Raw genomic sequence first — 24,631 nt, 5'->3', positions numbered from 1 at the left:
CTGGCTCTTCCATCAACTGTCTGTATCCTTTGAAATTTAACACTAGTACTCTCAGTTCACACGCCACGTGAAAATTTTGAAATGATACCCAGTTACTTAAGTCTAGGTCATTAATAGAACTAGTGGCATGTGGATTTTGGGTTTGTGTGTACGATTGGCTTTAATGATTAACTTGTTAAGTATTCCTAGAGCAATGTCTTTTCAAACTGGAAGGAGGGAATTAGTTCCTGGGGTGATAATGGGAATTTGTTTCCATTGGGAGAATTTTATGAATGAACAGAGTAAATATTGAAGAAAATTTGTTTGCTTTCAGTTAGCTGAATCAGGAATTAATTCTTTTTTTTTGCTCGGGGGAAAATTCCACAGCTTGGAAAGTTTTTGTTTTCACGTCCCAGATGTCCTGCTTGGAGTAAAATCAGTTACTCTTGAAGAAGACAATAACTCAGAACTGTTAGAAAACAAGTCACCTTAGTGTAAACTATCTGTGTGGAATTTGCACATTCTCCCCATGTCTGTGTAGGTTTCTTCCACCAGTCCAAAGATGTGCAGGTTAGGTGGATTGGTTATGCTAAAGTGCTCATAGTGTCTAAGGATGTGCCACACTGTCGGGATTCTATTGTATTTTAAGATGTTCGTTTGAAAGTTCCAGATCCCAAATCTTTGATTAGAACCTTGAAAGGGTTAATTCCAAGTTGATAAAGCTTAGGATCAATTGTCTGAAGAATCAAAAGTCAAACCCCCAAGACTGCGAATTGAAAGGAACAGTTCAATGAAACCTAAAGGTGTCATACAGAATAAAATTCTCTCTGCTGTTTACATATTGTAATGCTATTGGGATAGATGGGATAGCATTTTACTGTATGTTTCTATTAATTAAAATTGTCTTGTATCTAAATAGCTTTGTTTATCTTATTTTACCTTAGTTTCTGCATAATGAATTTCTGTTTAATTGCTAAAACTCAATCCACAGTATTGACAGCCTCCTTTCCATTGAAAGGACCACCTTATTTAATATAAACAAAACAAAGTATAATCTATCAAGCCAAACTTCAGTCTGGGATCTGACTTTGTCAGTGATAACTTTAACTGGGATTAAAACAGAACATGATCATGAGCATCATAATCAACCTCTTTGCTCCCTACTGTCCAAGTTCAAATTCCATCTGGAATGGAGGTGTGACATAATATGCCCAAAGAGTTTGGTTACAAAATACAGTATTTATCACAAAGTTGAAGAAAACTAGTTAAATGTGAACTGTCCTTATCAAATCCATGCTAGATTCTGTTGACCTGCATTTGCCAAACTGACCGTTAATTTTGACTTGAAGTGTAATTTCTAAACTTCCCCCACCACCCGGGTTAATCTACATTAGAGAAATGAAGCATTGACAAGGTGACTGCTTTGCAGAACACATATGTTCAGCTCGCAAAAATGAACCTGAGTTTCCAGTTGGCAACCACTTCAGGACACCATCTGTTCCTGCCAATATCTCTGTCTTAGATTTGCTGCAGTGCTTCCAGCATATGCTAAAAGAACAACACCTCATTTTCCACTTGGGGACCCTGCAGTCGCCTGGACTCAATATTTCGTGCAATAACTGCAAGGCTTCAATTCTCCTGTGTCCGCTAGCCCCCATCTTGACACACCATGCCCTATTACCACACAGTCTGCTATTTCAAACAACCCATTGCTAGCCATTAACAGTCTCCATTCATAGCTATTCACCATCCCAGCCAGATCGTTATCCACTCCTTTATCTGTCCAACTGTTCTTCTCTCTCCCCACCTATCGTGTAGTCCTGCAGAACAACCAACATTTTCTAGATCCCATCAGTTCTGAGGAAGGGTGACCAAACCCAAAACCTTAACTGTGATTTCTCTTCACAGACGCTGCCAGACTGGTTTCTTTTCCAGCAATTTCTGTTTTTGCTTCTGATTTACAGCATCCAGGGTCCTTTTGGTTTTTAGCAGGTTAATCTCACTGGCCTGTGGTTGCTGAGTTGATCTTAACCACTCCATTAAAAAGGTGTCATATTTCCAATTCATCACTCACCTAAACTCTGTGTCTGGAGATCTTAAAAATTATGGCCAATGCCTCTTCAATTTCTTTTGTTATTTTCCTCAGTATCCTTGGATATATCTCATCCAGTCAAGGAGACCTATCGACTTTAAGTGCAGCTAGCCTATCTGATACCTCTTTATAAGTTATTGGATTAGATTCGATACCCTACAGCGTGTAAAACAGGCCCTTCAGCCTACCACCCCACACCGACCCTTCAAAGACTAACTGTGGGAGGAAACCGGAGGACACGGGGAGAATGTGCGTACTCCACACAGACAGTCGCCCAAGGCTGGAATCAAACCTGGGTCCCTGGTGCTGTGAGGTGGCAGTGCTAACCCCTGAGCCACCGTGATGCCCACCAAGTACTTCTCTTTCACCATGAGTTAGACAACGTCTTTTTCCTTAGTACAAAATACTCATTTTGTACCTCAAACATCTACCTTCAAGTGTCTATCTTCTTTTAGGTCTTTACTTAAACACATTCATCCTTTTAATATTTCAGTGCCAATAGAAGACTTTGGGATTCCCATTTGTGTTTATCTATCTCTTCTCGTAACTTATTTGTATTTTCAATTCCCCTCCAAGCATTTTGTATTTGTTGAGTGTGTGCACGAAAATTTTCTGATTTCAGTATGTGGATGTATCTACTAGAGAAGGTGCAGAACCTGACCTACTGTTAGGAAATCAGGCAGGGCAGTTGACTGAGGAGTCAGTGGGGGAGCACTTTGGGGCCAGTGACCATAATTCTATTAGTTTTGAAAAATTGATGGAAAAGGATAGACCAGATCGAAAAGTTGAAGTTCTAAATTGGAGGAAGGCTAATTTTGCAGTATTAGGCAAGAATTTTCAAAAGGTGATTGGGCCCAGATGTTCGCAGGTAAAGGACGGCTGGAAAATGGAAAGCCTTTAGAAATGAGATAATGAGAATCCAGAGAAAGTATATTCCTGTTAGGGTGAAAGGAAAGGCTGGTAGGTATAGGGAATGCTGAATGGCTAAAGAAATTGAAGGTTTGGTTAAGAAAAAGAAGGAAGCGTATGTCAGGTATCAACAGGATAGATTGAATGAATCCTGAGAGATAAAGGCAATAGGAATATACTTAAGAGGGAAATCAGGAGGGCAAAAAGGGGACATGAGATAGCTTTGGCAAATAGAGTTAAGGAGAATCCAAAGGGTTTTTACAAATACATTAAGGACAAAAGGGTAACTAGGGAGAGACTAAGGCTCCTCAAAGATCAGCAAGACAGCATTTCTGTGGAGCCGCAGGAGATGGGGGAGATACTAAACAAAAATTTTGCATCTGTATTTCCTATGAAAAAGGACATGGAAGATATAGAATGTAGGGAAAAAGATGGTGACATCTTGAAAAATGTCTATCTAACAGAGGAGGAACTGCGGGATGTCTTGAAATGCATCAAAGTGGGTAAATCCCCAGGACCTAATCAGGTATGCCCTAGAAGTCTGTAGGACGCTAGGGAAGTGATTCCTGGGCCTCTTACAATAATATTTGTATCATCAGTAGTCACAGGTGTGGTGCTGGAAGACTGGAGGTTGATTAACGTGGTGCCACTGTTTAAGAAGGGTGGTAAGGACAAGCCAGGAACTATAGACCAGTGAACCTGACGTCTGTGGTGGGCAAGTTGTTAGAGGAAATCCTGACGGACAGGATGTACATATACTTGGCAAGGCAAGGACTGATGAGGGATAGTCAACATGGCTTATGCATGGGAAATCATATCCTGTTAGAATTTTATAGGTTTCTTTGAGATTGTACTGATCCTTATCTGCCTTCTGCATCCTTCTTTGAACCAGACTTGATTCCCTCTCTTGAAGTTCAGGCGAGAGATTGGTGCTGTTAATGGCCCACAGTGCCTAATGGATGCCCAATTTTGAGTTGCCACAGCTGTTCAAATTTTGTCCCATCTAAGGATAATGCGACACATCATAATAGAGGCTATCCTCAATGTAAAGATGTTACTTAGTCTCCACAGTGACTGTATATTGGTCACACATTCTGACGGTATCAAGGATAGCTGCATCTGCAACAGGTAGATTGGTGAGGATGAGATTCAAAAAAAGTTTCTTCCACTTCTTGGCATCCTTGGACCCCACCGAGAAGTTATGCCCTTTAGGATTTGGCCTGTTTGAACAGTCGGGTTGCAGCTGAATCACTGTTAGTGGTGGACATTGTTTGCTAGATGTTGAACTTCATTCTGTGTCCTGCTATCCCTCAGTGCTTCCTCCAAGTGGTGTCAGCATAGAGGAATACTGATTCAGTAGCAGGATGTTTTCTTATCCTTGTTTAACATAGTGCCATGAGCTTTCATGAGATATGGAGTCAATGTTGAGGACTCTGAAGAAAACTCTTCCCTGATTGGATATCATGTATAGCCACCACAACATTGAATGCCTGTGCAGTAGGACATAGCCAGGGATGGTAATGTTGGTGCCTGGAATATTGTCTGTCAGATTTGATACATGTGTCAGCTATATCAGACAGTTGCTTGACCAGTCTGCAGGACAGCTCTCTCAATTTTGGCACAAGCCCTCAGAAGTTGTTTGGGTTTAATGTTGCCATTTCTGATGTTTAGATAATGCCAGACTTGATCCTTTCTTTGGGCTTTATAAGTTTGTTGTATAGGTTTCTCTACAATTGACGGGTTTGTTGTCCATTTCAAAGAACATTTAAGATACATATGGCCGATGTTCTGGAGTTGTATGTAGGGTAAACCAGAAACAGACAGCAGATTTACTTCCCTCAAAGATATTAGGGAACCTGATGGGTTTTTTACAACAATCAACCACAGTTACATGGTCACTATTTGACAAGTATTAATTCCAGATTTTTAAAATCTGTTTTACTATTGTTGCATAAGTCATCTTGCATTTGCGTTGTTTTTGTTTCAGAGAACATCCAAAGCTTTTGCACTGGACTGCAATCAGACAAAAATTGCACTGAACCAAAGAGAGATACTAGGATTGAACATTAAACCTGCTTCTATAACCAATCTTAAAGAGGACCTTAGAGGAGAAGAAAAAGGTTCAGACAAATACAATTGTAATTGAAATTTAATATCGGACACAATATCTATGCAATAAGAGTTTTTTATAGTTTTCATATTCTTGATACTAAATTTGTTTGGATTTCTGTAAAGATTTTCACGAACAGAGGTAAAGGATGTTTCCAGCAGAAATTGATTTCCTTCAAAGTTGTTTCTTTCATTGACCTTGTTAGGCCTGTTCTTCTATCTCGCCACAGATTATATTTTCCTTCTAACTGAATAAGAGAATTTTTGTTAACCATGGTAAAATCACCTTGATCATTTGCTAAGAGTTCGAAAATACATGTGTGTCATGTGTCAAGTGCATAACTACATTGCCATTCTTTCATCATCACTGGATCAAAATCCATAACTTCCTGATTCTATGTCTTCCTGTCCATTTGGCCTAATTTCCTATCTTGGTTGTTCCTTCTCAGTAAACTGCTTATGACCCTTTTTTGAGTAATCTGTGATTTGTGAACAAAATCTTACACGGCTGAAAAGATCCTGCAACTTGTGTTAACAGTGATTTGTTCAGTGCAGATGGTAAACTTAATCTGTATTGTCATCATACACTCCCATGGGCCACCCCATCTGTCATTTCAGGTTAAGACTATAGGTGTGGAACATTGATCCCAAACTCCATTTCCTTCATTGTTTTTTAAATCTCTGAAACACCTCACGTTTCTGTCTTTGTGTTCAGAGTCTTCCATCTAAACCCCAACCTTCCATTTATTACGTCAAATCTGATTTATTTTTCAGATTTTTTCCATTTTGGTCCACATACTTTCACACTCCATAAACCATGTTCTTATCTGCCCTAAGCAACCTACCCTTGTTTTGCCCCAGAAAATACAAACAAGATTCTCTCACTCTGTTTCATGGCTTCAACCCACCCAATCTCCTCCGTTGCTACTTTTCCTATCATGCATCTTTCATTTCTCCAACAGTGAAGTCAGTAGACAGAAGTGAGTACTTGCACAAAAAAAATCAAGTAAAACATAGAGTGAATTTGAGGACTTTAATTCTTAACTACGTTATTGAAAAGTATTTGCATTTGATCTCCAATTCTTCCAATCCTTTCCTGGACTGATCTATCTCCATTTTTGGTAGTCAGCCATTGACTAACATCCACTATTGGCCTGCTTACTCCCACAACTCGTCTGACCACACTTCCTCACAGTTTGTAAACCATCAGGGTTCTTTTCCATCCTACCAGTTTCTTCATCTTAGTCACATCTGTTCTAAGGATAATTCACCATTACTGTGACCCAACCATGTCCATTTAATTTCCTGCACTTATTGACTCCCACCCTGCCTCCCAGAACCATCATAGAGTTCCCTCTATACTCACTTTCTACCCCATCTGCCTCCAATCAATGCATCACCCTTCACTTTTTCCTGCATCTCCAGCTTCATGGTACCACTAAATATGTCTTCCTTTTCAACATTACAAAGGAACTGTTGCCTGTGCCACACCATGGTACTCGGTCACCATCCAAAAAACTCATACCTTCACACAATACATGCCAATGCAAGAGATTAAACAGCAATTCATACTTTTTGATTTGCTGTTCAAGGTGTAGTCTTCCAAATGGAGAAGAGACTAAATGTAGGTTGGGTGATTGCTTTGCAGAACAACTACATTTCATTTGCAGTGACTTAAAGCTTCCAGTTGTCTGCCATTTTATTCTGCACTCCCACTCTGACCTTATACTCATAACTATATGGCACTAATGATGCTCAACGTAAGCTCAGGGAACACTTCATTCAATTAGGCACTTTACAGTCTTCCATATTCAACAGAGTTCAGTGATTTTAAATCATTTTTGGGGTGGCATGGTGGCTCAGTGGTTAGCATCTGCTGCCTCACAGCACGTGAGTTCCAGGTTCGATTCCAGCCTCGGGTGACTGTCTGTGTGTGGTTTGCACGTTCTCCCAGTGTCTGTGTGGGTTTCCTCCCACAGTCACAAAGACGTGCAGGTCAGGTGAATTGGCCATGTTAAATTGCCTGTAGCGTGAGGTGCATTAGTCAGAAGGAAATGGGTCTGGATGGGTTACTCTTCGGAGGGTCGGTGTGGACTGGTTGGGCTGAAGGTCCTGTTTCCACACTGTTGGGAATCTATCTAATCAATAATCATAACTGCTACTTACATTTTGTTTTGTATTTTGGGGATAACTGTTCATAACTATTCTACTTTTCCACACTTCTTCTCAACACAACTTTTGTTTCTTTATCTGTCCCCTTACCACCACTTTCATGGCACCATCAGACTTTCTTCATATAATCTCGCTAACTTTGCATCCCTTTGGGCTTTCTCTCTCATTACTTGGCCACTATATTGCTTTAACCTGGTTAAATCTCTAACTTGTCCCAGTTCTTAGGTCAGCAACCTGTAACATAAACTTTGGTTTTCTCTCCACAGCTACTGCCAAACCTACTAAGTATTTATTGCATTTTCTGCTTTTATTTCAGTTGCATTTGTGTATTTTCATGCTAGGAGCTTGGAAACTGCTTTTCGGAAGAAAATGATCCTAATCACTAAAAGTGATTTATTTAAGTTACTGATTGTACCCCATGTGTTTGCACCGCATGTTTATAGTTAAGTTAAAGGCACTTCTTATTGCCAAACTCACAGCCTTTTTGATTTCTATTTTCATCACCAACACCAAAAAGTATGAGAAAATTAAGGGTTGGTTGGGAGGTCTGGACCTGAAAGAAAATGGACAAATCATTTGATCTCAAAGAACATATCAGTTTTTAAACTATCATTTAAAACACAAAAAAACAAATGAAAGACTAAGAAAAGTGGTAGTTAATATAAATAATTAATTTCAGCCATTTACATCATTCACAAAAAACATTGATTCCACAAATTTCAGTATCTAAAGCACATATTAATCTGTAATTCACCAGGGAAGCTTCAAGAAGAATCCCTAAATTGTGAATTCTTTATAATAAACATATTATTTAATTCTATTAACTCTTGTGCTTTTTCTTCAATATTAGTCTTTATATTAATTGTGTACCATAAAGTGGCATGGTGGCTCAGTAGTTATTACTGCTGCCTCACAGTGCCAGGGACCCAGGTTCAATTCCCACCTTGGGTGACTGTCTGTGTGGAGTTTGCACATTCTCCCTGTGTCTGAGAGGGTTTCCTTCGGATGCTCCGGTTTCTTCCCACAATGTAAAGATGTACAGATCAGGTGAATTGGTCATGCAAAATTGCCCATGTTGTTAGGTGCATTAGTCACGGGTAAATATAGGGGAGGAGAATGAGTCTGGGTGGGTTATTCTTCTGAGGGTCAGTATGGACTTTTTTTGGCCGAAGGGCCTGATCCATACTGTAGGGAATCTAATTTAATCTGAAGTGAGTCATCATCTTAAATATTGTCTTTGAAAAACTGCAGTTGAAAAGTGTGGCACTGGAAAAGCACAACAGCTCAGGCAGCATCTGAGGAGCAGGAGAATTGACATTTCTGGCATAAGTCCTTCATCAGTAATGTGTGGGTGTTTGGGGGAGGGCTCTAAGAGATAAATAGGAGGGTTGGGGTGGGCTGGGGTGAAGGTAGCTGGCAAGGCGATAGGTAGATGCAAGTGGAGGGTGATGGTGATAGTTCAGGGGGAGGGTGAAGCGGATAGGTGGAAGGAAGACGGACGGTTAGGACCGGTCAAGAGAGCGGTGGATCTGGGATGAGGTGGAGGGGAGGGGAGGGGAGGGGAGATGACGAAACTGGTGAAATCGACATTGATGCCGTGTGGTTGGAGGGTCCCAGGCCGGAAGATGAGGCATTCTTCTTCTAGTTGTTGGATGACTTGGACTTGGTAGTGGAAGAGGCCCAGGACTTGCATTTCTTTGGCAGAGTGGGAGGGGGAGTTGAAGAGTTTGGCAACAGGGCAGTGGGGCTGTTTGCTGCATGTGTCGTAGAGATGTTCAACGAAATGTTCTGCGGGTTGGCGTCCTGTCTCCCCAGTGTAGAGGAGACCACATCGAGAATAACGTTCACAGTAAATGAGGTGTTTAGACGTGCAGGAAAATCTCTGCCAGATGTGGAAGGATCCTTTAGGACCTTGGATGGAGATCATGGTGGGGAGCAGAGGATGGGTTGGTGGGGCCGCGTGGACCTAACAAGGGAGTTGTGGAAGAAATGGTCTCTGCAGAATGCTGATAGGGATGGGGAGGGAAATATATCTCTGGAGGTGGGGGTTGACTGGCGGTGGTAGAAATGGCAGAGGATAATGCACCGTATCTGGAGATTAGTGGGGTTGAAGGGGAGGACCGAGGGCTTCTATCCTTATTACATATGGAGGGGTGGGATCCAAAAGCGGAGGTGCGGGAAGTGGAGGAGATGCACTGGAGGGCATTGTTGACCACATGGGAGGGGAAATCGCAGTCCTTGAAATAGGAGGCAATCTGTGATATCCTGGAGTGGAATTGCTCCTCAAGGGAGCAGATACAGCAGAGGCTGAGGAATTGGGAGTAAGAGATAGTGTTTGTACAGGAGGAGGTGTAGTCCAGGTAGCAATGGGAACCGGCAGGTTCGAAGTCGATATCAGTGTTGAATCGGTTGCCAGAAATGGAGACTGAGAGATCCAGGAAGGAGAGGGAGGTGTTAGAGATGGTCCAGATGAACTTGAGGTCAGGGTGGAAGATGTTTGTGAAGTTGCTGAACTGTTCAATCTCTTCGGGGAAGCGGGAGGTGGCACTGACATAGCCCCACCCTGACCCTCCTATTTATGTCTCAGCCTCTTCATCACCATACCTCTTCCTCCCCACCCCCCCCCCCCCCCCCCCCCCCCCAACACTATATTATTGATGAAGGGCTTTTGTCCGAAACATTGATTCTCCTGCTTCTCGGATGCTGCCTGACTTGCTGTGGTTTTCCAACACCACACTTTTTGACTGATCTCCAGCATCTGCAGTCCTCACTTTCCCCTTTGAAAAAGTGCAGCCACCTTATGCTGGCAACAAGTAAGACACTTGCGGAGAATTGTGACTCTGGTACCTATGCTGTTGTGTTAATGAGTCCCCAGTGATGCTGCATCCAAACATGTTGCAACATATCCCAATACTATTTTATACAGATGGCTTTCTCCAATGTGGGGATTAAAAGAAAATTGTATATGTAATTATAATGATGACAGTACTTTTTTAAAATCAAGCTTAAACATGATTATCAATATTAGCTTTTTGAAATGAGAACAAAGAGTTTTGGAAAACCTCAGGTCAAATCAGCCAGCATCTGTCAAGAGAAACTGTTAATGTTTGATGCCAATGACTTTTATTTCGAACCCTTTGAACATTGAAAATTTTCTCAACAATACAAACATTTGTTTGAGTTTTTACATGTTTCCTATCAGTTTCAACTGTTCCCTATTCGAAAAAATGTATTTTGAAATCTATGGTTTTTAAACTGATGCAACTGGGATAATACCATTTGCATACAACAAATAGATTTGGTTTACACAATCTTGTGTGTATGGAACAAATCCACTCCTTTCCCCATTGCAGGATTCCTGAACGGACACTATTTTCTGCTCTTTAGCTGGTTCTTCTGTACTCTGCGTTTAGCTTCCTGACTGCTTCCTTTTTCCACACTATTTACACACATTGATATTAAATACAATGCACAAGATTGCTATTTATATATACACAAATACATTTTGATTTTCAGAGTTTTTAAAGGTGAAAACTGTACACTTCAGCAAGATATCAATTGTACAAGATGCTAACGACACCACATCTAAAGTTAATAGTTTTGGTCCCCTTATGAAGGTAAGATATTGTATCATTGGAGGCAGTTCAGAGAAGATTCACTTGGATGATTTCCAGTATGCTGGGATTGTCTTATAAGCAAAAGCTAGACAGCTGGACACCACTCAATGGAGTTTAGAAGAATGACAAGTGATCTCAATAAAACATATAGGATTCTTAAGGGACTTGACTTGGTAAATGCTAACAGAATATTTCCTACATGGGACAGTATAGGACCAGATGAGAAGTTTCACATGGATCAGTAAACTTGGGTCAGGAAGGAGAGATCACATCCTGAGTGAGTACATAGCTGAGAGAATTAAATAGCAATGTGATAATTTGGTGCAGAGGGGAGGAAGCACATTTAAACTTGCTTCTTTTTGGCTCATTGCTTGTAAGGTTTTTTAGAAACAGGATAAATTGAAGCTCAGGATCGGGGGCCCAGCACAAGAGTGACATCATAGGTAAACAGCAAGTTCATTGGTTGGTAATGGTCAAATTAAAAACTCTCTTATAGGTCACTATCAAATTGAAAGCCAATAGGGAAAATATTTACAGGGTACAAGCTAAAAGACCAGTATGAATTTTCGTTCAATTCAAATTAGGAACTAAGTAATGAAAATAGAGACACCGGGCCATATGATGTGTTGTCATTGCATTGTGTAGCAGTTGCTGGACCCCATTGTGATTCATAGTGTTGACATCTGTAGAAAGTGTTGAAAGCTTGAGGAACTCTAACTCAAAGTACATGAGCTGGAGTCTGAGTTTTGAATACTGTGACACATCAGGGAGGGAAAAAGTTAGCTGGATGCTGTGTTTCAGTGACAGCCACACCCCTTAGATTAAGTACCTTCAATTTACTCTGGTCAAGGACAGGATGGAATGACTCCCAGCAACAGGAGTTGTGTACAGGTCTCCCAGCGCTAGTCAGGATGTGGGGAAAAAAATAACTCCAGATAGAAACGGTGTGCAAGAAAGATACTATTATAATAATCATGGGGGATTTTAATATGCGGGCAGACAAGGAAAATCAGGTTGGTAATGGATCTCAGCAAAAGGATATCATGGAATGTGTATAAGATGGGCTTTTTGGAGCAATTTGTGGTCGAACCCCTCTCCACGGGAACAAGTAATTCTGGATTTGGTGATGTGTCATGAGGCAGACATGATTAAGGTAAAGGAATCCCTGGGGACAGTGACCAAAATATGACAGAATTCTCCTTGTAGTTTGAGAGAGAGAAGCTAGAATACGATGTAATGGTATTACAGTTGAGTAAACAGAACTGCAAAACCATGAGGGAAAAGCTGACCAGAGTTAATTGAAAGGTGAGCCCAATAGGGAAGACGATGGAGCAGCAATTTAGGAGGCACAGCAGACATTCATCCAAGGAAATAGAAGCACAGTAAAGGGAGGATGAGGCAACCATGACTGACAAGGGAAGTCAGGGACAGCATAAATCAAAAGAAAAGGCTAAAATGTGGTGAAGGTTCGTGGGAAGCCTTTACAAACCAGAAGAGGATAACCAAACAGCAATAAGGGGTGACAAGATGAAATATGAGTGTAAGCTAGCTAGTAATATAAAAGAAAATTGCAAGAGCTTAATAAGATATTTAAAGGATAAGATAGAGGCAAGAGTGGAAAATGAAGGTGGACAAGTAGCAATGGAGAACAAAGAAAAGGCAGAGGAACCGAATAGGTATTTTGTATCAGTTTTCACAGTGGACCACATCCGCAACATGCCAAAACTTCAAGAGAATCAGGGGCAGAGGTGAGTGTAGTGGCCATCATTAAAGAGGAGATACTGGGATAGCTGAAAGATCTGAAGGTGGATAAATCATCTAATCAGACAGATGACACCCCAGCGTTCTGAAGAAGACAGCTGAGGAGATTGTACAGGCATTGGTGTGATCTTTCGGGAGTCACTGGAGTGAGGAAGGGTCCCAGAGAACTGGAAAGTGGCTAATGTAACAACCCTGGTTAAAAAGAGAGACAAAAGGCAAGAAACAACAGACTGGTTAGTTTGACCTCGGTAATTGGAAAGATTTGAATCCATTATTAAGGATGCGATGGTGGAGTGCTTGGAATAGCATAGTAAAGTAGGGCAGAATCAGTGCAGTTTTGTCAAGAGGAAGTCATGCCTGACGAATCTGTTAGAATTCTTTGAGGAGATAACGAACAAGTTATAGACGAAGGAGAGTCAGTTGAAGTGATCAATTTGGATTTCCAGAAGATTCTTGAAAAGGTGCCACACAGGAAGGTACTAAATAAGACAACACCTCATGGTATTGGGGCAAAGTACTGACATGGATAGAAGATTGGCTGACTGGCAGAAGGTAGAAAAGAGAAATAAAAGGGTCTTTTTTTAAGATGAAGCTAGTGAATAGTGAAATAGTGTATCTCAGTCCCTGGACATTACTAGTCAAGTCCTCAGAGTCATATCCAAAACCAACTAGTATTAAAGTCCATCATCAATGACCTTCTCCCCTCACCAACAGGGATGTTCACTATCAGTTGTACACTTCAGCTTGATTGGCAATTCCTCCCGTATTCCATCTCCATGTGAAACAAACCTGGAAAGGCTTGTGCTGGTAAGTGATGACTAACAGGCACATTACACAAGAGTCAGGAAATCACCAGCTTCAATGAGAGGGACTTAGATCATTCCCCCATTGGCATTCAAATGCATTATCCTTGCCGAGTTACCTACCATCAGTATCTTGCTGGTCACTATTGACCAGAAACTTAACTCGTCTCACTATCAGAGCAAGCAAAGACTGTACATTCTGCGAATGGTTAATTACCTGCTGACTCCAGAATCCTGTCCACTATCTATCAATCACAAGTCAGGTGTATACTGAAGTTCTCCTGTTTACCTGAATGAAGACAGCTCTAACAGCACTCAAGAGGCTTGATAGCATCTAGGACAAAGCAGGCCACTTGATCACCCCCCAAATTACTCCTTTAAATACTCAATCCCTCCACTAGTGGTAGCATTACATACAAAATGGAGGGTGACCCGGTGGCACAGTGGTTAGCACTGTTGCCTCACAGCACCAGGGACCTGGGTTCGATTTAACTTCGGGTGACTGTGTGGAGTTTGTATATTCTCCCTGTGTCTGTGTGGGTTTTCTCCAAGTGCTCCAGTTTCCTCCCGCATTCCAAAGATGTGCAGGTCAGGTGAATTGGCCATGATAAATTGTGCACAGTGTTCAGGGATGTATGGGTTAGATGCATGAGTCAGGGGAAATGTACTGTAATGGGTCTGGGTGGGATGCTTTTCGGAGGGGCGATTATGGACTTGGGCTAAAGGACCTGTTTCCACACTATAGGAATTCTTTCTAATTCTAATTCTTCTTTTAAAATGCACTGCAACAATTTATACCTTCCAAACCAACAAACTCGACTGCCTCAAAGGACAAGGGCAGCTGATGTATGGAAACTCCACCTGCAAGTTGTTTCCAAACCACACACACTATCTTGACTAACTATATCACTGTTCCTTCACTGTCACTGAGTCAAAATTATGGACCTAACTTGGGTCTGTAAACACTTCAGTGACTGCAACAGTCAAGAACACAGCTCACCAGTATGTTCTCAATGTGCCAGAACCTACTAAGCTACAAAGCATGAGCTGAAAAATAGATTTGATAACACATTCTTAGCCAGTGTGGACATGGGCCAGACTGTTTCCTCTTGTCCTTCCATCCAAGAGTTTGAGGCCTATTATGTACCAGGCAAGACCCTCTCAAAATATTTCAAGAAAGTAGCCTGGACTTGAACTTTGCTAGTTGTTTTAAGTAGGTGAGGAGTGGATACTCCAGGAGTGATGCAGCTGGCCCAACCACTTAGTTTTAAACAAAATAGAATTTATTTCCATGATTACCGAATCAAACACAAACAAAAGAGACCAGAATACAGAAAAACTTAACCAATCCAAAAACCCAAAAGATTATCCCAGCTTCATGATACTGTTCCCCATAAACACTCCTTGGCAAAACAAGATATAATCAAACACAGGTCTTAGAGGAGAGAGATGTCACAGTAAGAGATGACGGAGAGGTTCAGCATGGAACACTTTCTTCCATGTAGCTGTTTCTTTGACCAGCAGCCTCAAAACTGACTGACGACTTTCTCTGAACAGTCAGACTGCGAGAACCCAAACCAAACCAATCCAGGGATAAGCTGAATTAGGAGAACTGGCCACTCCCCTTTCATTGTACAAGTGTTTCTTTTAAACCTTAAAAGCTTCCTCAAGTAGATCAGCCCAGCCATTTCAGAACCTATGTCTAATAAAACAGTTTTGAAAAAAGCCCAGGACAACTCAACTTGTTAAAGGAGCAGCAACATCATACATTCCTATCCCCCTTAAAAAAGGAACCATCTATATCCAAAGATGGCTTCATTTTAAAACCCCTTAATCTTAAGTTGTCAGTATACTACAACACCCATATACATGACATTGATGATAATCATGCAAACATGCACTACTACATTCTGTTTCAGTCTGTTTTACTCCTGCCACCGAACATCTGTTTCTCATTCAAGACTGGACAATGCATCAGCAATCAAATTTTCTCATACTGCCACATGCACAATTTTCAAATTGAATGGCTATAACAACAAGCTCCACCTAACGAGTCTGCAATTTCTGTTCTTAAACTTCTCCACGCACTTCAATTGGTTATGATTAGTATATATGATTGTCTCAGATACATTACTGGAAACATAAATATTGAAATGTAATGCCAACACCATGCTCAAAGTCTCCTTCTCAACTGTCAAATATTTCTGCTGATGAATGTTAAATTTCCTGGAGAAATACCCAATAGGTCTTTCTAGGTTCTTGTCATCTTCCTGTAAGAACACAGCACTGACACCCACATCACTTGCATCGATCACCACCTTGAACGGCTTTGCGTAATTAGGTGTGGCTAATACTAAGGTAGAGGCTAACACAGCTTTCAGCTGTCAAATAGCTTCTGACAATCTGCTGTCCAATGAAACCTTTTGCCTTTCTTTAGCAATTCAGTGAGTGAAGCAGCCACACGACTAAAATCTGCTCCAAATTTTTGATAAAATCCACTCAATCCCAGGAATCATAGTACTGCTCTTTTTGTCAATGGGGCGGGAAACTCCCCAGTTACCTTTGTTTTTGCATTCAATGGGTCTGTTTGTCTGTGTCCAATAATATGGCCCAAGAAGGTGACTTGAGCTTTGGCAAATTAACTTTTATTCAGATTTATCAACAAGCCTGCCTCCCAAAGTCAATGGAACAATCCTGATAAATGTTGCAAATGTTCCTTCCATATGTGACTAAAAATCATCAGGTCATCAATATAAACTAGACTGCGTTTTTAAAAAGAATGGCTACTCAATGAACAGATTCCACTGATTTCTCAGCAACAAACCCAAACAAGCAGACAAAATGCGCCCAGAAACCCTAACCACTCTCCCCTACATCAAAGGCTTCTCGGAAATGACTGCCAGACCTCTTGGCATCATGATAGCCCACAAACTCACCAACACACTAAAACAGCAGCTCATGAACTTAAAAGACCTATACGCACAAAATGAACATCATTTACAAAATACCTTGCAAGAACTGTAACAAATGCTACATTGGACAACTGGCAGAAAACTAGCAACCAGTATACTTGAACATAAACCAGCACAAAAAGAAATGACCCACTCTCACTAGTATCCTTACATACAGAAAAGGAAGGACATCATTTTGACTGGGAAAACACATTCATCCCTAGGATATACCAAACAGAGACACGCACGAGAATTCCTAGGAGCATGGAATTCCAACCAGAACTATATCATCAAACACTTTGATTTGGACCCCATCTTCCACCCTCTGAAAAAAAGGACAGGAAATGACATCACCAACCCAAGGAAACCTAAACACACAAATAAAAAGCAGGTTATAACACCTGTGCTTCACCAGAGGCTCACTGATTATGTTACCTAGTATGATTAGATTAGATTAGATTAGATTACTTATAGTGTGGAAACAGGCCCTTCAACCCAATAAGTACACACCAACCCGCCGAAGCACAACCCACCCAGATCCATTCCCCTACATTTACTCCTGCCCCGAACTTAACGGGCAATTTAACATGGCCAATTCACCTAACCTGCATATTTTTGGATTGTGGGAGGAAACCGGAGCACCCAGAGGAAACACGCGCAGACATGTGCAAACTCCATACAGTCAGTCGCCTGAGGCAGGAATTGAACCCAGGTCTCTGGTGCTATGAGGCAGCATTGCTAACCACTGTGCCACCATGCCGCCCACAAGTATGGTGATGAAACATCTGAAAATGAACCTTCCAGCTCAGTGAGCAAACTTACATCCAGAACTTCAACCTGAGATACAAATCTTCTCAAAACTCGATAAACTACACAACCGGTTAATCCAGAAATTACCTATTGTTTAGTCTCTGAAATGTGGCTGGCACATTTTTCTTACCAAACGGCATGACTTTAAACTGATACAGTCCATTCAGCATTACAAAAGCCAAAACTGTCTTTGCTCTTTTGAACAAAGGTACTTGCCAGTATCCTCTGAGGAAATCCAACTTAGAAATATAAGTTGCTTGTCCCACCTTTTCAACACAATCTTCCAAACATGGAATTCGATATGTATCAGTCTTTGTAACTGCATTGACTTTGCGATATTCTACACATAACCATTGGATATCATCTGGTTCTGGCATCATTAGTATGAGTGAGTTCCAGTCACTGTAACTCATTTCAATTAAGTCATCTCGGAGGACGGTTCAATCACCTTTTAAACCCTTTAGATGGTTATGCCTATAAGGATGTTGTTTAATGGGAACAGCATCTTCTATATCTGCATCATGCATAATTAAGTTAGTACTTCCCAGCTTATTTCCACTTATCTCCCTATGTGATAGTAAGGACAGCACAACCTTGTTAAAGGAGCAGCATCATCATAGGCTTAACCACATTATTGTTCTTCTTTGTGTTCATTGTTATTTGAAAGATTATGCACTATTTTATGACTGTGAACAGTAATTCACCAACCTCTAGCTGTCTTCGCAGCTGTTTCTGCCAGTAACAGTAATTCACCAACTTCTGGTTGTCTTTGTTGCTGTTTCTGCCAGCAAGGAAAATGTTAGAAACAGGTAATTTATCCATTATTGGGACAACTGAAAATTCCACGTAATTATTGTAATTGTTTCAACAGACCCAACTACAGACTACAACCATCTGTGTAGAATATTTATGCTACCTTTGATTGTAGCAGTTCCTTTAGTATTAAGAATTATTAAAATTCCATATATATTAATATATTCTATTCTTCCACAAGTTCATTTCTCTTTGGTGATTGGTCATATTTCAAACTTTTATGGAACTGAATAAATTGTATGTAACAAACTTCAGACTTTTCAATCAAATAGTGATTAATGTAATTTCAAAATTAAAAATATTAAATGTTACATTATCTGGGAAAGTTGTATTCAATTTGTGCAGAAATTCAATAATTAAAATTATTGAATTTTTAAAAAATTTTATTCCAGGAGTATGGCAATTTATTCTGAATTCACACTGAAGAAAAAGCTGTTTTTCTCTACTGGCAGTCACTGTTATTTATGATTACAAATAGGCAGATAGAGTCATAGAGATGTACACCATGGAAACAGACCCTTCGGTCCCATTTGTCCATGTCGATCAGATATCCCAACCCAATCTAGTCCCACCTGCCAGCACCCGGCCCAGATCCCTCCAAACCCTTCCTGTTCATATATCCATCTAGATACCTTTTAAATGTTACAATTGTACTAGCCCCCACCATTTCTTCTGGCAGCTGATTCCATACACGTACCACTCTCTGCGTGAAAAAGTTGCCCTTTAGGTCCCTTTTATATCTTTCCCCTCTCACCCTAAATCTATGCCCTCTAGTTCTGGACTCCCCCACCCGACTTCCTCTGGCAGCTTATGCCATACAACAACTCTCTGGTGTCCAGAGAGGGCCAGTTACTGCAACCAAAAAGATAGCTTACATGAACTACAAGCTATTCAGAGATAAAATCTAAATGATTTTAGAGCAACCAGAATCAAGTCTGAGCAAGATTTTGGCACTATACTAATTAATACTCTGGAACTCTGCTAAAGCATCTAATCTGCCGCTGGATCTGGAGACACAAGAAAATATGAACAACAAGTCAAATTTCTTGAATACAAGGACAGGGTAGACCATCACTGAACTTGGCAAGCATATAGAAATATGGGTGAAGCACTATCTCAAACTCTTCTACAATCCAGTACATTCAGGACATTCCAGACATTTCTGTCAAAGATGCTGGACAACAAACTCACCACTGAAGAGGTCAACAGGGCCATTCTTAGCAGCAGTAAAGCTCCAGGAAGTCATCAAACCTTACATGTGATGTCATCAAAAGTGAAAAATCAGGACCTCTGGAAAGAAAAGTTTCTGTCTCAGTACATGCACTATACAAAACAGCGTCAGTCAATAAGTATTGTAGTGACTGCAACAATGACCAAGGCATGTCCTCATAAACTATTGTGGCGAAAATCATTATTCTGGCTGGATTGAAGACTCTGGGATCACGCTTCCAAACTGACTCTCATTGTGGCTTCAGAGCTGCCTGATGAATAGTTAATATGATTTTCTCCCGATCACTTGCAGGATAAGTGCTCTGAAAGTGGAGACCAACATTGACTTCACCGACCTCATCAACACCTTCAACCTACTCAACAAAGACAAAGATTTTTAAACTGCAGAAAATTGACTGCTTGGACTTACACACAGTTACAGTGGAGCATTGTTTGGGCTTTCAAGATCAGTAGCACAGTAAAACAGAACTGCATTCTGATACCATCTATCTTTAGAATATTTTCATCCATGCTTTTGCTACTCAAAAGAGGATGTCTATCTGCATGCCAGAGCAAACTGCTTGACAATCCCAAGTTGCATAACATCCTAGTCCATGAATTGCTGTTTGTTGATGATTCCTCACTAACATCCAGTCACAGAAATGTACAGCATGGAAACAGACCCTTCACTCCAACTCATCCATGCCATCGAGATATCCCAACTAATCTAGTCCCACCTGCCAACACTTGGCCCATATCCCTTTAAACCCTTCCTATTCATATACCCATCCAGATGGCTTTTAAATGTTGCAATTGTACCAGCCTCCACACCACTTCCTCTGGCAGTTCGTTTCATATACGTACAACCCTCTGCATGAAAATGTTGCCCCTTAGGTTTCTTTTATATCTTTCCATTCTTACCCTAAACCTATGTCCTCTAGTTCTGGACTCACCCACCCCAGGAAAAAGACTTTGTCTATTTATCCTATCCATGCCCCTCATGATTTTATAAACCTCTATAAGGTTACCCCTCAGCCTTCAATGCTCCAGGGAAAACAGCCTCAGCCTGTTCAGCCTCTCCCTATAGCTCAAATCCTTCAACCCTAGCAACATCCTTCTACATCTTTTCTGAACCCTTTCACGCTTCATAACATCATTCCAATGGGAAGGAGAACAGAATTCCACACAATATTCCAAAAGTGGCTTAACCAATGTCCTATTGAACTCCCAATCCCTGTACTGAAAACTCTGATCAATAAAGAAAAGCATACCAAGCACCTTCACTATCCTATCCACCTGCAACTCCGCTTTCAAGGAGCTATGAACCTGCACTCCAAGATCTCTTTGTTCAGCAATTCTCACGAGGACCTTACCATTAAGAGTACAAATCCTGCTAAGATTCGATTTCCAAAATGCAGCACTTCACATTTATCTACATTAAAGCGCATCTGCCACTCCTTAGACCATTGGTCCATCTGATCAAGATCTCATTGTAATCTGAAGTAACTTTCTCCGCTGTCCATGACACTTCCAATTTTAGTGTCATCTGCAAACTTACTAAATATACAAATTTTGTGAGAAGATTTGTAGCCCGGATGCTTGTTGTTGTGATTCTGTTTGCCGAGCTGGGAATTTGTGTTGCAGACGTTTCATCCCCTGTCTAGGTGACATCCTCAGTGCTTGGGAACCTCCTGTGAAGTGCTTCTGTGATGTTTCCTCCGACATTTATAGTGGTTTATCTCTGCTGCTTCTGGTTGTCAGTTTCAGCTGTCCGCTGCAGTGGCCGGTATATTGGGTCCAGGTCGATGTGCTTATTGATTGAATCTGTGGATGAGTGCCATGCCTCTAGGAATTCCCTGGCTGTTCTCTGTTGGCTTGTCCTATAATAGTAGTGTTGTCCCTGTCACACTCACGTTGCTGGTCATCCACATGTGTGGCTACTAAGGATTGTTGGTATCCACCATGTGTCAGACACAGACCAGTCAACAACCCACAAGCCAGAGACACAACCAGACAAAATGGATTCAGGATGATCCAGGTAATGATTACAGACGCACACAACCGACTACACAAATACAGGCAAGAAATTGCGCGCCAAAAACCGTTAATTTCAAAAACCACCAATCAGAAATGGACCCGGACCATAGAACAGGCCGTTACCATAGAATAGAACAGGACCAGAAAAACGGCACTAAAAGAAAAAATGGCCAAACTAACACACAACAGAGGGGACACCACAACACATACCCGGGTTAGAAACCTCTCCCATAGACACAGAAGGAATAATACTGGCCAAGGGCCTCAACTATAACCACAGGGACGCCAAGACAGCAAACTTCCTAGCAGCACTAGAAAGCACACTCAGAAACAATGGACTGACAAAAGAGACACAACAAACAGTGAGACAAAGTATCGTACCTCTGATAACAAGGAAAAGACAAACACACAACTTCAACACCAAGGACAGGGAAGCACTAAAAACACTAAGAAATTATAAGAACATAATCATACCACCAGCAGACAAAGGTGGAATGACGGTCATCCTGGACAAAGCAGAGTACATCCAGAAAACGCAACAACTACTTGAAGATACCAACACCCACCAAAAGAGAGAGTTTGACTCCATCCCACAGCTCACCAGTAGGATAAACAACACACTGAGGAACCTGCAAAAAAACGGACAGATAACCAGGTTTGACCTACAGAGAATGAAACCTGAAAGCAACAACACCCCCAGATTCTATGGACTACCTAAAGTACACACACCAGACATCCCACTCAGACCCATCGTATCGCTATCAGGGACATCATCACACAAACTTGCTAAAGAACTACAATAGAAACTGAAACACCTGATCAGCGGATCCAGACACTCTATACAGTCAACACAGGAATTCTTGGACATCATCAGAAATATACATAGAGACAAGGAAGAAACTATGGTCTCATTCGATGTAACGGCACTGTTCACCTCTATCGACAAAACCCTAGCCAGAGAAACAATAGCCAACCTGCTGGACATACAGAACAGACAACAAGACGGGGAACCTACCAACAAAGAATGCATAGTCAAACTACTGGACCTGTGCCTTACAACACACTTCACATCACCCATCTCTGGACTCATAGCAGAAGCTGTAATGCAAAGATTAGAACAAACAGTCTGACCGCACATTCAACCCAAACTCTGGGTCAGATATGTAGATGATACCTTTGTAATCATGAAAAACACAGAAATAGAAAACACACACCAGATCATCAACACCACACTCAGAGGAATCAGATTCACTAGAGAGGAAGAAAAGGACAACCAACTCCCATTCCTAGACGGGATGGTACAGAGAACACCGAACGGAGAATTCACCACAAAGGTATACAGGACAGCAACACACACATAGACTAAGTCCTGAACTACGAAAGCAACCACCCCAACACACACAAAAGAAGTTGCATCGAGACACTGTTCAAAAGGGCCACAGCACGATGAAGCACACACAGAACAAAACGCCTGCAACACAAATTACTAAATATACCTCCAATGATCACATTCAGATCATTTATATAAATGATGAAAAGTCGAGGACCCAGCACCGATCCTCGAGACACTCCACTGGTCACAGGCCTCCAGTCTGAAAAACAACCCTCCACCACCACCCTGTCATCTCTCTTTCAACTAGTCCTGAAGTTAACTCCAACAGCTTATAAACTGGCTCCCCCAAAACCTGCATAAGGAAAGCCAAAATTATGCATAGACTCCATCCTCCATCAACAATGACTTCCTTACTTTGGAGATCAACAGCAGCTTCACCTACTTTGGATCAGCAATTACCAGCAACCAACATTTCAATTTTCTGCCAAAATCAACACCAAGATTCCCAAGCCATTGCTGTCATAAGTTGTGAGGTCGACTGTGGAACTAACAGAAAAGTAATTGCAAGTACAATCTCACTATGGTCCTGGCTATTCAGTAATAAGGTATGGACAGCAGCAAGAAATGCCACTGAACAGCTTCCTTCTCTACAGGTTTAGATAAATATTGGGCATGTCTTACCAAGACAGAATGCCAAACGCAGAAAAAACACCAAGCTGCAAGCATCCTCAGCATGTGGGCCCTCTTAGGTGCCAAACGAATGGAACTTCATTTCCAGAGACAAGCTTCTGGCGACCTTACTATCCGCGCGAACCAACTGGACACCCATATCAGCGAAACGAAGATGCCTGCCCACAAGACCCGAAGGTGACAGGGATCGGAATAAGAACCGCGGGATGTGGCAAATCAGAAATAAAAACAGAAATTGATGGAAAAAACTCAGGTGTGGCAGCATCTGTGCAAAGAAATCAGAGTTAACGTTTCGGGTCGAGGGACCCTCCCTTAGAAGGGTTCTTATTTCGGACTAAAAGAGCAATTGGAAAGAACATGGGGGGTGAAGAGGAAAAAATAACCAAATGATACAAGGAATACTGTTGGGAGGAAAACTATCTGTACGAAAGTGAAATGCTGCGGATGCTGGAAGGTTAAAACAAGAACGAAACGATTGGAAAAATTCCGCAGATAAGAAAGAGATAGAGAATGATACAATAAAAAGCAGAACGAGAAAGGGAATGCATGAGGGAGACAGCAGCGTGTGACAGAAAGGAAGAATGAAGCAGGGAGAAGGAAGGTTAGTCAGAGTCCGAGAAGTTCTGTGTTTGTGAAAGGGAGCGTGCGGGAAACGGAGGAGCTCAGGAACACATCCGGCTTACGGTTACAATTTTCGGCCGGAGCCAATGAGAGGCGAGGCTTTGTCCTCGGCGGGGATGGCCAAGGCCAATGAGTGGAAAGAATTGTGTCAAAATGAGCCAATGGAAGAGCGGATGGGCCGCGGGATGAGCCAATAGGTGAGCGGATGGCCGTGGGTGATGGGCCAATGGAAGGCAGGAAATCGGTAAAGGCGAGCCAATGGTGGGGAGCGACTGGGTGTGGAGTTCTCCCTCTTGTGACGTCAGGAAAGTGCGGTTTGGAGTGTGACGTAGGCGCGGAGGTAGAGGGTACGCAGACGGAGGGAGAAGCCGGAGTTGGCGAGAGGAAGAGGAAGCGGCGCTGGACCGAGCCGGTGATAGGAGCTGATCGGGGGACAGCCGTCAACCTCAGGGAGGAGGGGTGAGGCTCAAAAACCGGTAAACATTCACCGGCCACTTCCTACCAGCATATATACACACACACACACTCGCACCAGGTAAGGCGGACTTAGCGTTCCCCGTGACTTGAGCGGATGGTTCCGCGTTTGGGACGCGGGCGGGCGGGCGGCCAGGGGGAAGCGGGCGGTGGGGGCGACACACACCGGGAAAAGCGGCTCCCCAGCACGTTGTGGTGGCCCGGGGTGGGGGGGGGGGAGGGATCGGTTGGCTCATGGTTTACCGGATCAG

The 24,631-nt window shown here is 41.9% G+C and overlaps 1 protein-coding gene and 1 long non-coding RNA gene across 6 annotated transcripts in view; one reads left to right on the top strand and one right to left on the bottom strand.

Annotated features, from left to right (window-relative positions):
* Positions 1 to 5,143: 5,143 nt before the first annotated feature.
* On the bottom strand, positions 5,144 to 23,911 carry LOC132818255 (uncharacterized). The gene is made up of 5 exons (XR_009644980.1): positions 23,277 to 23,911; positions 19,208 to 19,306; positions 17,912 to 17,984; positions 7,739 to 7,814; positions 5,144 to 5,337 (listed from the first exon to the last, which is right to left on the bottom strand). It is a non-coding gene; the product is annotated as an uncharacterized LOC132818255 (long non-coding RNA).
* Positions 23,912 to 24,248: 337 nt separating this feature from the next.
* baz1a (bromodomain adjacent to zinc finger domain, 1A) overlaps positions 24,249 to 24,631 on the top strand; it is a 59,687-nt gene continuing 59,304 nt past the window's right edge. For 4 of the 5 annotated variants that reach the window (XM_060829051.1, XM_060829053.1, XM_060829050.1 and 1 more), the window contains exon 1: positions 24,249 to 24,441. The gene's annotated coding sequence lies outside the window, so the exon portion shown is untranslated. The remainder of the gene's footprint in view (positions 24,442 to 24,631) is intronic. The other variant, XM_060829052.1, reaches the window with a different exon arrangement.

Source organism: Hemiscyllium ocellatum, chromosome 8, assembly GCF_020745735.1.
Source record: "Hemiscyllium ocellatum isolate sHemOce1 chromosome 8, sHemOce1.pat.X.cur, whole genome shotgun sequence".
Taxonomy (NCBI): domain Eukaryota; kingdom Metazoa; phylum Chordata; class Chondrichthyes; order Orectolobiformes; family Hemiscylliidae; genus Hemiscyllium; species Hemiscyllium ocellatum.
Note: the sequence above shows the minus strand (reverse complement) of the source record. Positions and strands in the feature narration are given on the sequence as shown.